We start from the raw sequence: 13,552 nt of genomic DNA on the forward strand, positions 1-13,552 counted from the left end.
GTTGCGCGCAACTACTTTAGATGAGGCAAACCCTTCGGGACTTTGGCTACAATCTGAGCAAAGTCCCACTCCTATGTGATAATGAGAGTGCAATCCACATGGCGGATAATCCTGTTGAACACAGTCGCACTAAGCACATAGACATCCGACATCACTTTTTGAGAGACCACCAGCAAAAGGGCGATATCGAAGTGTTTTATGTTAGCACCAAGAACCAGCTAGCCGATATCTTTACCAAGCCTCTAGATGAGTCAACCTTTTGCAGGCTGCGTAGTGAGCTAAATGTCTTAGATTCGCGGAACTTGGATTGATTTATAGCATACATGTGTTTTATGCCTTTGATCATGTTCCTTTATGCATTTTGTTGCTTAATTCTGGTGATCAAGTTGTACAAAGCAATCCCCGGACCTCAAAAGTCCATGTGAGTAATGCACATATTTAGGGGGAGATGTGCTACAACTTGATCCTTTGAGACTAACCATGTGCTTGAGTTTTCTTAAATTAGTCTCAAAGATATATTGAAAGGGAAAGGTGGACTTGGACCATGAAAGACTTCCACTGCACTCCGATGAGAGGGTAACTTACTCCAAGTTCATCTCCATACTCTTTTTGCCTTCTTACTCTTAATTGAAGATTTTGGTGAGGCAATGGGGTTAAGGGGCCAAAAATGATCCCGTTTTGGTGCTTCATGCCAAAGGGGGAGAAATTAAGCCCAAAGCAAGAAATGGATCAGCTACCACTTGAGAATTATGAAAATAGTAGAGTTAGAGCTTTTGATTTGTCAAAATACTCTTATGGTCTCTAATTGTCAAAAATTGGTCTCTTGTGGGGAGAATGTTTGATTATGGGAAAAAGGGGGAGTTTTTGAATCTTTGATCAATTTCTCTTGGAATACCTCTCTCTATGCCTCAACAAGTAAATTTGACTTAGAGATAGGAAATTGAGTTTGATTTGCAAAAACAAACCAAGTGGTGGCAAAGAATGATCCAAATATGCCAAATTTGAATCAAAACAAATTTGTGTACTCATTCGCATTGAGGTTGCACTTCTTTTAATTGCTTTTTGTTGTGTTGGCATAAATCACCAAAAAGGGGGAGATTGAAAGGGAAATGTGCCCTTGGGCCATTTCTAAGTATTTTGGTGATCAAGTGCCAACGATGGTTTAAGTGTGAAACTATGCCAAATGGTGGAAGAAGTGCAAATCAACACAGAGGTATGATTCTAGACTTAGTACATTGGTTTTTGTGTACTAACATATTTGTCTAAGTGCTAGAATCAGAGAAAAGACAAAAGGAAAAAAGAGTTGGCTGTGTACAGCCAACTGCTGTTCAGTCTGGGTGCACCGGACTGTCCGGTGGTGCACCGGACAGTGTCCGGTGTGTCGGGCTGGCTCTGGTGAAAAGGCCACTCTCGGGATTTCGTCGGTGGCGTATGGCTCAAAATCACCGGACTGTCCGGTGAGCCAACGGTCGGCCAAGCCAACGGTCGGCCGCGCAATCCGCGCGTGACGCGTGGCCGAGCCAACGGTCTGATGGGGGCACCGGACTGTCCGGTGTGCACCGGACAGTGTCCGATGCGCCAACGGCTCCAAAACTTCAACGGTCGGCTGCGCTAGAATAGGAAAGCAATCAGCACCGGACAGTGTCCGGTGGTGCACCGGACTATCCGGTGCACCACCTGACAGAAGGCAAGGATAGCCTTCCTGGATTGCTCTCAACGACTCCTAGCTGCCTTGGGGCTATAAAAGGGACCCCTAGGCGCATGGAGGAGAACACCAAGCATTCTTTAATCATCTCTAAGCACCAAGTCTTCATTCTAGCGCGTTTGATTCCTTGTGATAGCAATTTGAGCACCTTTTGAGTTGAGAACTTCGTGTGTGAACTTAGAGCTCAAGTTGTGACTAGTGTGCGTGTTCGAGCTATTGTTTTTGAGACTTGTGTGTGTTGCTTTTCCCTCCCTTACATCTGTGCTTCTTTGTGATCATTATTTGTAAGGGCGAGAGGCTCCAAGTTGTGGAGATTCCTCGCAAGCGGGATATAGTGAAAGAAAGAAGAACACCGTGGTATTCAAGTTGATCATTGGATCACTTGAGAGGAGTTGAGTGCAACTCTCGTCCATTGGGACGCCACAACGTGGAATAGGCAAGTGTTATACTTGGCCGAACCACGGGATAAATCCTCGTGTCTCTTGTGCTGGTTCTCACTGTGCTTATTGTGTTTCACAAGAGCTCTCCTTTAGCCACTTGATTTCATTGTGCTAACTCTTAATCAAGTTTTGTTGATTTCAGTTTTAAGTTTTTACAGGATCACCTATTCACCCCCCCCTCTAGGTGCTCTCACCTTCCTCTCATGTTATCAAGATGGCTCTGTCTGATAGTCGATTTCCCGAAGACTGCGTGACTTGGTCGCCAGGGCCAATCTTCGGAGTCTTCGCCCCCGCTTTCTGCATCATAGCTATCGCTGTAATCGGTATCTTCAGATAAGCCTTCTAGAATTTCTTTCGTAATCTTTTCTGTATTTGTCTTTGCCATTGACTCAATGAATCCAGTAGTCTTTTCCTCAAGAAGCTTCTCCTCTTCGGTTAGCTTCGTTTCAACAATTGTCTTCTTGTCTTGAGGCATCTTGTCTTCGGAACTGACGAAAATATGTCCTTAATCCGAAGCTCAGAAAACTTAAGAAACAAAGCAACTATTGGAAAGCAAGAGCTAAGAAATCAAGCAAAGCAAAGTAAGCGTACCAAATATGCTCGGGGTGAGTTCTTATTTATACGCCCAGCGCGCCCCAAGTTGGAGGGCCCCGGTTGTCATTAACTGTTGCTATTCTAGCAAAGGGAATGTGTTTTTTCGGACCTTCGGCTTAGGGCCTTCGTCCATATCGCAATCTGAATTCGTTATTCTAACAAATTAACCTTGCGAGGGGCTACTGTTGGGGGCCTTCGTCTTCCGAAGGTCCTCAAAAACATGATTTAACAACGTTTCTGGAGTATAATACATGAACAGGTACCTTCGGACTCGGATCAGAACCACAATATGAAGAAGTACAAAGAATGCGAAGGTTGGCACAGAGCCGAAGCTATGCGCAGGGGACCTTTGGCGTGATAGCAGAAAGGGGAACCGACTTAAAAGGGAAAAGGTTATTCAGGCATCGATGGATTACTATAGAGTCATTAGCAAATGTAAAGGGCATGAGTGTAATTTTACATGGGCTACGTCCCGTGGCTATAAATAGATGAACAGTGCCCCCGTACTGTTCACGCTGACTTGGCATTTGCTTTTGCGTCACGCTTGTACCCTTAACTTCTTTCGAGCCGAAGGTACATTTGTAACTTGATGTCATTTCTACTTTCCCATAGTAATGAAATAGAAATGAGCTGATAATATATAATTGTTCATGTTATCTTTTATACTTCATATGATTCTTTCTTCATCATTATATGTTACATCGATGAAGGTATGTCCTTCATAACCTTCATCCGAAGATCATTATATCCTAAGGGAAATAATGCCTCGTAGGACGAAGGGCTTTAACATTTAACGTTTTTGTGTTGCCTTGTTCTTAACTCATAGCATTTGAGAACAAGTCTCCAACATATGTGTAAGTGTGTAAGCATAGTAAAATAAAACCTTAGAGGTGCTCTAATTTTTTTGCATCATGCCGGAGCATACTTTTATTCTGTTGGATGAGTGATTTTGTGGAGCATCCATTTAATAAGGAATTCGATTTGAAATGGTGGAGAGAATAGAAAAGAACAAAAGATAAAGAAATAGGAAATAAATAGATAAAAACCCAACCTTCCCCTTTCCCTCTCGACGAGGCCCAAACCCAGCTTTTCCCCTTTTGCTCAGCGTTGGCCCACGCGTGTGGCCGCGTCCCCTTCTGCTCCCGTGTGGCCTGCCCTGGCTGGCCCAGCGCGCGAGCGCGTGCTCGCCCAGCCAGCCCCCCTCATTTTTCCCTCGCTGGCCCACCTAGCGCGCAGCCTACCCTCGCCTCGCGCCTGACCCGGTTGGCCCAGCTGCGCTCCCAGCCCAGCGCGCGGCGCCCGCGCTCGCTGGCGCGCTTGCGCAGCCCAGCGCTTGCCCCAGCCGCATGCGCGCGCTTTCAGCCTCATGCCCCCACGTCGCCTCGCCCCAGCAGCACGTCGCACACGTCCCTACGTGGGCAGGTTGCCCAGCCGCCGCTAAAGCCTGTTCATCTTCCCAAACCATTTCTTTCTCGTCTTGTCGTGCTCATGCCGCCTCTCCATCGCTAAAACTGTCAGTGCCCGATGCGGCTTAATCCCAGCGCAGCAGTGTGACTGGGCCAGAACCGCCTCGCCGCGCCGGCTACCGTCCTCGTCCGCGACCGCCTCGCCGCGCCGGCTCACCGTCTGCACGCCCGAGCCTTGCTTGGTGCACGTCGTCGTCGTCTGCACTAGGTTCTGCTGTGCGTCGACGCCAAGGTGAGAATATCGTCTACCCCGGTCTACCCTTAGTCTACCCCTTGCGCACAGCCCCGTCGCACACTCGCTGTCATGCGATCTGCGCTGCGCGCAAGTCACGCGTTGTCATGCGCGTAGTCGTCGTCCATATATATATATATATATATTCATGCACGCGCGCCGTGCGTTCGGTCTGCATAATTAGCGTGCTGTAGCGCGCGCCGCACGAGATGTTTCGCGCGTGCTGTTCGCGCACATCGTCGTTTACGAAGTGTGGCGTACTTCGTTTCATGCGTTGTCGCGCGCGTTATTAAATTGTTTTCACTTATGATCACTTACGTTAATTGGTCACCTGTGTAGCTGTTAACTATTAGAATATCAAATTAATCGAAACTAAGCAGTTGCGTTAATTTATATTTTATAAATGCTTGCTAATATAATTATGCATTTGTAGATACTTGTTAACGTGATTATCCCGACTTAAATGCTATATTTAATATAGAAACGACATAATTTAGTAGTATTTGTATGTCACGTCGTTTAATAGCCACGAATTGTTAGTTAATCAATATATAATGTGTCGCAAACTTGTTTCGACCCGTTTCAGTCGTGCTAACTCTGTAACAGCGTCACACTCATATTAGTAACACTATTTCGTCGCGGCACATGTTTTAATTAATTAATTAGTCAAGTAATTGTTTAATCTGCTGGTTATTTCAAATAGCTTTCTGGTTAAAACTATTTTACAGTTTCTACATTGCGCCATTATAAATACATGTTAACATGATTAATCCCATACTTAAATATTTTGAATTAATACTTGTTAAGTATAATCACGAAACCTGTTAGTGGTGCTCGAGTGTCGTGCGTGATGTTTATGAGTTATTCTCGCACGCAGTCAGCGCATTATTTAATTATCTCTGTTATTATCGCTCGCGCTAACTAGTCAATTATTGTTTAGTCGTTTGCTACTTAAGATAATAGTTTAATTAGAACAAGTGTATAGTTTTAACTCATACTTTTATGAATATAAATGTTAATTAACGTGATTAATACCAATTGAAATACTTTCATTAATTATTTGTTTGCTCTTCGCGCGCGACTTTGTTTACGCGCCATCGTGTTGTTCGCGCGCGTAGTTGCATTGACTCGTGCGTGTCGCGTACAGTCGTGCGTGTTGTTTTGCGTGTGTCGCGCGTGCCGTTCACACGCGTTGTCACACGTCATGTGCGTGCGTCGTCGCGTGACGATCACGTGTGCCACGTGGCGTCTACGCTAGCATGCTGTAGCGCGCGCCGCGCGAGATGTTTCACGCGTGCTGTCCGCGCACGTCGTCGTTTACGAAGTGTGGCGTACTTCGTTTCACGTGTTGTCGCGCGCGTTATTAAATTGTTTTCACTTTTGATCACTTACGTTAATTGGTCACCTGTGTAGCTGTTAACTATTAGAATATCAAATTAATCGAAACTAAGTAGTTGCGTTAATTTATATTTTATAAATGCCTGCTAATATAATTATGCATTTGTAGATACCTGTTAACGTGATTGTCCCGACTTAAATGCTATATTTAATATAGAAACGACATAATTTAGTAGTATTTGTATGTCACGTCGTTTATTAGCCGCGAATTGTTAGTTAATCAATATATAATGTGTCGCAAACTTGTTTTGACCCGTTTCAGTCGTGCTAACTCTGTAACAGCGTCACACTCATATTAGTAACACTATTTCGTTGCGACACATGTTTTAATTAATTAATTAGTCAAGTAATTGTTTAAGCTGCTGGTTATTTCAAATAGCTTTCTGGTTAAAACTATTTTACAGTTTTTACATTGCGCCTTTATAAATACATGTTAACATGATTAATCCCATACTTAAATATTTTGAATTAATACTTGTTAAGTATAATCACGACACCTATTAGTGGTGCTCGAGTGTCGTGCGTGATGTTTATGAGTTATTCTCGCACGCTGTCAGCGCATTATTTAATTATCTCCGTTATTATCGCTCGCGCTAACTAGTCAATTATTGTTTAGTCGTTTGCTACTTAAGATAACAGTTTAATTAGAACAAGTGTATAGTTTTAACTCATACTTTTATGAATATAAATGTTAATTAACGTGATTAATACCAACTGAAATACTTTCATTAATTATTTGTTTGCTCTTCGCGCGCGACTTTGTTTACGCGCCATCATGTTATTCGCGTGTGTAGTCGCGTTGACTCGTGTGTGTCGCGTACTGTCGTGCTCGTTGTTTTGCGTGTGTCGCGCGTGCCGTTCACATGTGTTGTCACACGTCGTGTGCGTGCGTCGTCGCGTGACGATCACGTGTGCCACGTGGCGTGTACGCTAGCGTGCTGTAGCGCGCGCCGCGCGAGATGTTTCGCGCGTCCTGTCCGCGCGCGTCGTCGTTTACGAAGTGTGGCGTACTTCGTTTCACGCGTTGTCGCGCGCATTATTAAATTGTTTTCACTTATGATCACTTACGTTAATTGGTCACCTGTGTAGCTGTTAACTATTAGAATATCAAATTAATCGAAACTAAGCTGTTGCGTTAATTTATATTTTATAAATGCTTGCTAGTATAATTATGCATTTGTAGATACCTGTTAACGTGATTGTCCCGACTTAAATGCTATATTTAATATAGAAACAACATAATTTAGTAGTATTTGTATGTCACGTCGTTTATTAGCCGCGAATTGTTAGTTAATCAATATATAATGTGTCGCAAACTTGTTTCGACCCGTTTCAGTCATGCTAACTCTGTAACAGCTCACACTCATATTAGTAACACTATTTTATCGCGGCACATGTTTTAATTAATTAATTAGTCAAGTAATTGTTTAAGCTGCTGGTTATTTCAAATAGCTTTCTGGTTAAAACTATTTTACAGTTTCTACATTGTGCCTTTATAAATATATGTTAACATGATTAATCCCATACTTAAATATTTTGAATTAATACTTGTTAAGTATAATCACGACACCTGTTAGTGGTGCTCGAGTGTCGTGCGTGATGTTTATGAGTTGTTCTCGCACGCTGTCAGCGCATTATTTAATTATCTCCGTTATTATCGCTCGCGCTAACTAGTCAATTATTGTTTAGTCATTTTCTACTTAAGATATCAGTTTAATTAGAACAAGTGTATAGTTTTAACTCATACTTTTATGAATATAAATGTTAATTAATGTGATTAATACCAACTAAAATACTTTCATTAATTATTTGTTTGCTCTTCGCGCGCGACTTTGTTTACGCGCCACGCGTAGTCGCGTTGACTCGTGCGTGTCGCATACTGTCGTGCGCGTTGTTTTGCGTGTGTCGCGTGTGCCGTTCACACGCGTTGTCATACGTCGTGTGCGTGCGTCGTCGCGTGACGATCACGTGTGCCACGTGACGTCTACGTGTGATAATAAATAGTTTGCCACTTATAAACACTCACGTTAATAAGGTTAATTCGTCAAATCATATATTTTAGATAATTAACTTAAGGTTTACCCGACTAATATTTATTAGATTAATATTCTAATTAGATTAAATGTGTAGTGTTCAACTTGAGCTTTTATAATAAATATTAACATGTTAAATATCAACTTAACTACCTTTTATTTATTTAATATTTGTTTAGTATAAAATGTGTCACCTATTTAATTTTCTCGCATGTCGCGCGTGCTGTTCTGCACGTGGTGGCGTGTTGTTCGCGCGCCGTTCGCGTTGGTCGCGCGACCTGTTTTGTGTGTCGTCAGCATGGTATGTCGTGCGTGTCCGCGCGTCGGTTGCATGTTGTCGTGCTGTTTCGCGCATCATAAATTCGCCTCGCTTAGAATATCTCGCTTTAATTAAATTACTGGTCTAACTGACAGCTGATTAGTGTAACAGATTAATCAAAACTAAATGGTAGATATTATTTATATTTGATAATGTCGAATTAAATGCTATAGTTAATATTGTTTAACGTAAACGCGATAACTTCTCGACCGTAGCCTCGACCATCACGTTTCTTTTTCCTCGCGTGACCATAGTAACGCACTCTATTTCGTATTGCATGTTTTATTATTATTATGTTTCTCTTCGAATGGTGTAATGTTCTTATGCATATATGTAAGTGCAATCAACCCTAATTGAGGGTTTTGGTGATTAAATGACAAAACAAACAGAGATTCTAACAAGTTTGCTCCTAGCATGTACACAATTATCCTACAGACAGGAGAAGCACAGATCTTATGAGCATAAAAATGTAAAGCACATCGGATTTAAATTCTACATCATATGACGTGCTTCAAGTGCTTGGAAACAACGTCAGTGTTCATTTTATAGTTCTTGAGTTATAGGAATCGTCGTTCAATTAAGAGGGATCCGCAATGGTTAAGTAAGTTATGCAATGAGCTAAGTTCAAAATCCTTCAAAATCATCTTAGAGAACACTTTTCCAGATCATGAATGCCTTTGTGAAAACCCATTTTTACTTCCCACAAGAGTTCCACCTTTGTTCACTTCAAAATGTGCAAAACTTGCTCTTCAGCCTCTGAAACCGGTTCAACCGGACCTGAAACCGGTTCAACCGGTTTCTGGACTGTTCCTCTGCGATCCCTGCTCTGACCTGTCTGACAGTCAGAGCTGTCAGAAAAATCGTTGCAGATATTTTTGAGAAACCGGTTCAACCGGAATTTTTCCCGGCTCAACCGGTTTTGGATCCGGTCGAGTCTCTGGCTGAGTAGGTCAGTGAACCGAGATCTTCCTGGTGGAAACCGGTTCAACCGGTCTGTAAACCGGTTCAACCGGTTTTCGGCTCTTTTCTCCCAACGGCTGCCAGCTTTTGGGGGATCCTTTAAATACTCTCTCTCTCTTCATTACTTGTGCTCTCTCCACGATTTCTCAGCTGACCAAACCCCAAACAAAGGCATTCCATTCACATCTCACACCCGAAATCGCATCTCCTTCAATCGCTTGAAGGATCCTTGGTGTGAGGTGAAGTCGATCTAACGCGCTGTCAATTTCATCTTGATTCTCCCATTCTCTTTGTTCTTGAGCTCATTGCAAACTTGACCTTGTGCGGATTTGTTACTCTTGGAGCCTTGTGTTCCTTGACGGTTAGAGGTTGCTTGGGAGTCTCCAAATTTGTGGACAACCCCAAGAAGTTTGTATTACCCGCTCTTTGAGCAAATTTGAGAAGAGATTGCCTTGACCTTTGTGGTCGGCTTGTGGAGGATTAGGGTTGGAAAAGACCCGGCCCTTTGTGGGCTCTTCAACGAGGAGTAGGACACCTTTGTGGTGGTTTCGGAACCTCGGGATAAATCGCGTGTTCTTGTGCTTTCTTGTTAAGTGCCTTAAATTGTTGGTTGGTTCATATTCATCTATTTGAGTGGATTTTCTGTAGGGCAAGTCATTAGTAAAATCTTTCACTACTTCATAATATTTGTTTAACTGATTATTTAATCTAAGTTGAGCAGGTTCAAACTTGTTCAGTTGTAAACAAAATCAACTGAACCGGTTTGCACCAGTGCAACTTTAATTTGACCTATCTCAAAGTTTTTAGTGAAAAATTTCAGGTGTAGCCTATTCACCCCCCCTCCTCTAGGCTACTTTCAATATATATGTTTGCTTGTTTGTGCGTGTTTGTTTTCGTTGTGTGTCGCGAATAGATTGTGATCCATTTCCAAGCTTCAAGGGATCGAAGATCAAGCGTTGGCGACCAAGTGATCAGGTTCTTCGAGTTCTACAAGGTTGAAGACCCTGAGCATCTATTTGGTGAAGTCAAGTGTCCTCTGACCCATTATGTCTCATTCACTTATAATTTATTGTCCCGCATTACTTAATTGAAACCTAAGGATTGACTTGCTTTGTATTTATCTTGTCCTTGATTACCTTTTGGGTTATTATGGTTAGCTTCATGCTATTGCTTTACTTTAATCAATGAACATGATGTGAATATTTATGATACGATGATGTTATCCCGATGATGATATTGTGATATTTTAGGGGGCTCGGGCCATTTTCCCTGAGTACCTCTCCGTAAGGACCTGTTCGTGGAGTGACCACCCGGGATAACAGTGCAGCCATGAGGGTGGAATGGGACGCCCTTAGCTGATTAATTAGATGAACCTGGGGGTATAGTTGGCTTTGTCGGAGGGCCGTCAATGGGGGCCGGGGCGTAGTGCTCGCTCTGCCAAGGGGGGTGCAGAGGTTCATTCGATTTGGTTTTGTTAGTCACCCACCTTGGGGAGGTGTACTACGTTTGTACGACTGGCGAAACCTAACGAGCAGCTATGCACCTAGGAATCTTTGTAAAGGCTACATAGTGATACCCTGCCAGGCCACCTAGGTAGTGGTCAATGGGGATTAGCTCTCCCCGGGCAGAAAGGGAATCATGACTCGTGGGTAAAGTGTGCGACCTCTGCAGAGGATTAGAAACTGATATATCAGTCGTGCTCACGGTTAAGAGCGGCCTTGGGATCCTCTTTGATTAGAGATACATATGATTTGATATACAATGGTTCTATTTATTATTTTGGTTCGATGATGATAATGATGTTCCTCGATGATGAAAGGATTCACGGGTTGGTTATATTATAAAACTTGGCTTCCACTAATAATAAATACCTGACCAACTAAAAGCAACCACTTTGACCTTAACCCCACATAAAGCTAGTCCACTTCAACCAAACGGGTCATTTGCTGAGTACGTTGATGTGTACTCAGCCTTGCTTTCACAAAACACCAGGTTGCCTTTGGTGCAATCTATGCTCAGGTAAAGAAGAAGGCGTCGAGGCGGATCTCTAGGAGTTCTAGGAATTCGACGAGTCCGAGGATTAGGCTAGCGACCTCCCCCAGTCAGCTGCCTATGTTGGGTTAATTTACGTTGGCTACGTTTCTATTCTGTGTACTTTGATTATATTATGTAAATGACTCTAGTCTTTCATATTATTACTTACTCTTTATTGTTATTCGAAGAATTGTGCTATGATGAGTCATTTATGCAATCGTCGTGTACGTGAATTTCTGATCCTGGCACGTACATGGTTCACATTCGGTTTACCTTCCAAAATCGGGTGTGACATCGCTCATGGTATCCAGATCATGGGTATGGCAGTTGTTACAATTATGTTTGCTGCCCTGGGATTTCTCTCACCTGCTTCCAGGGGAATGCTCCTGACCAGAATGATCATTCTCTACCTCTTCCTTGGTATCATTGCTGGATACGTTGGTGTCCGTGTCTAGAGGACCATCAAGGGAACCTCAGAAGGGTGGAAATCTGTTGCTTGGCTGACTGTCTGCTTCTTCCATGGGATTGTGTTCATCATCCTCACTGTGCTTAACTCCATTTTGTGGGGGCAAGAAGAGCACTGGAGCTCTACCCATCTCACTGTTATTCACCCTCCTGGCCCTATGGTTCTACATCTCTGGGCCACTCACACTTATTGGAGGCTTGCTAGGCACACGTGCTGCAAGCATCGACTACCCTGTCCGAACCAACCAGATCCCACGAGAGGTCCCTGAGCGCAAGTTCCCCCCATCGCTGCTTGTGCTCGGTGTGGGAACATTGCCATTTGGTACTCTCTTCATTAAGCTCTTCTTTATCCTTTCCAGCATTTGGTTGGGAAGATTCTACTATGTCTTTGGCTTCATGTTCATTGTCCTCTTCCTACTGGTCATATTCTATGGTGAGGTTTCTCTGGTCCTGACCTACATGCACCTTTGCGTGGAGGACTGAAAATGGTGGTGGAAGGACTTCTTTGCTTCTGGCTCTATCGCATTCTATGTGTTCCTCTACTCTATTAACTACCTGGTGTTCGATATCAGGAGCCTGAGTGGACCAGTTTCTGCCACACTCTACCTTGGTTATTCCCTGATCATGGCCCTTGCAATCATGCTCTCCACTGGCGCCATTGGTTTCCTGCTCTCCTTCTACTTCGCCCACTACCTCTTCTCGTCTGTTAAGATTGATTAGAGGTGTGCCCCGCTGCCTCTTTCTGCAATAGAGTCATCTGATCATGGTAATAGTTACCCTCTTAGAAATACTACACAATAAATCAAATGAAAAAATGGATACATGGCAACGCCCATGGCTTTTGGTCATGATTAATTCAATCATTTAGCGCAGCATAGTCACTCAAGTTGAAACTTAATTCTTAGGAATGATTGTAAGTTCTTCAGCTATGTTTATTGCACTTTGTAATACCATTCAGTTTTGCTTGCTCTGGGCATTTGTGAGCAGCCTTTGGTTTTGAACACTTGAGATCTATTCAATATGAAAATGAAACTATTCATTTATAGTTCGTTACTATTCTGGGAAGGTCATCTTTACTACTTAAGACAATATTGTAGCCGTCCACAACACTGTTGGTGCACAGTTCTTTCGAGGTCTCTCTGCCATCAACGTCGATCCGCCCCACCCTCCTCCCCATGCCGTCGAGGACCTCCTACCCCTTAGCTCCACGATTACGGGGATCCGAGGCCGCCATCAACGCCCTCCTCCCCACACCATCGATGGCGCGCGCAGGCAACACCGCCCATGATCCTCGGCTGATCCTCGCCATCAACGCGTAGGCAACACCATCGATGGAACACCGCCCATGATCCTCGCCATCAACGCGTAGGCAACACCGCCCATGATCCTCGGCCGATCCCCACCACCAACATGCAGGCACCTCCTCCCCACGTCATTGATGGCACGCGCAGGCAACATCGCCCATGGTCCTCGGCCGATCCCCGCCATCAACACGCAGGCAACACCGTCATCCTCCCCTCTGCTCCATGATCCACCCCATCGCGCCCTCCTCCCCTCGATCTCTTCGGCTACTTCAAGTTGGTTTGCTCTGATCTAAACTGTGCGTATGCTCAGGTTTCAGGAGGATCAGCGGGCTCGTGGACAGGGTCCCCCTCCAGAACGAGGAAGTCAAGCTCGTCACCGTCGACGACCCTTTCAACACCACGGACTACATGGTATGCCCCTCGATCTACTGCGTTCGAGCTCACCCCGCACCGACCCTAGCCACCATCGGCGAGGTCACTCCCTCCTCAAGTTGGTTTGGTCCGATCTAAACTGTGTGTCTGCTCAGGTTTCGGGAGGATCAGCGGGCTCGTGGCCAGGGTCCCCCTCCAGAGTGAAGATGTCAAGCTCATCACCGTCGATG

General features: G+C 44.1%; 1 pseudogene; it reads left to right on the forward strand.

The window, feature by feature from the left end:
- LOC103649999 (transmembrane 9 superfamily member 12-like) overlaps positions 1-12,638 on the forward strand; it is a 42,929-nt pseudogene extending 30,291 nt beyond the window's left edge.
- The last annotated feature ends 914 nt before the right edge of the window (positions 12,639-13,552 follow it).

Source organism: Zea mays, chromosome 3, assembly GCF_902167145.1.
Source record: "Zea mays cultivar B73 chromosome 3, Zm-B73-REFERENCE-NAM-5.0, whole genome shotgun sequence".
Classification (NCBI taxonomy): Eukaryota; Viridiplantae; Streptophyta; class Magnoliopsida; order Poales; family Poaceae; genus Zea; species Zea mays.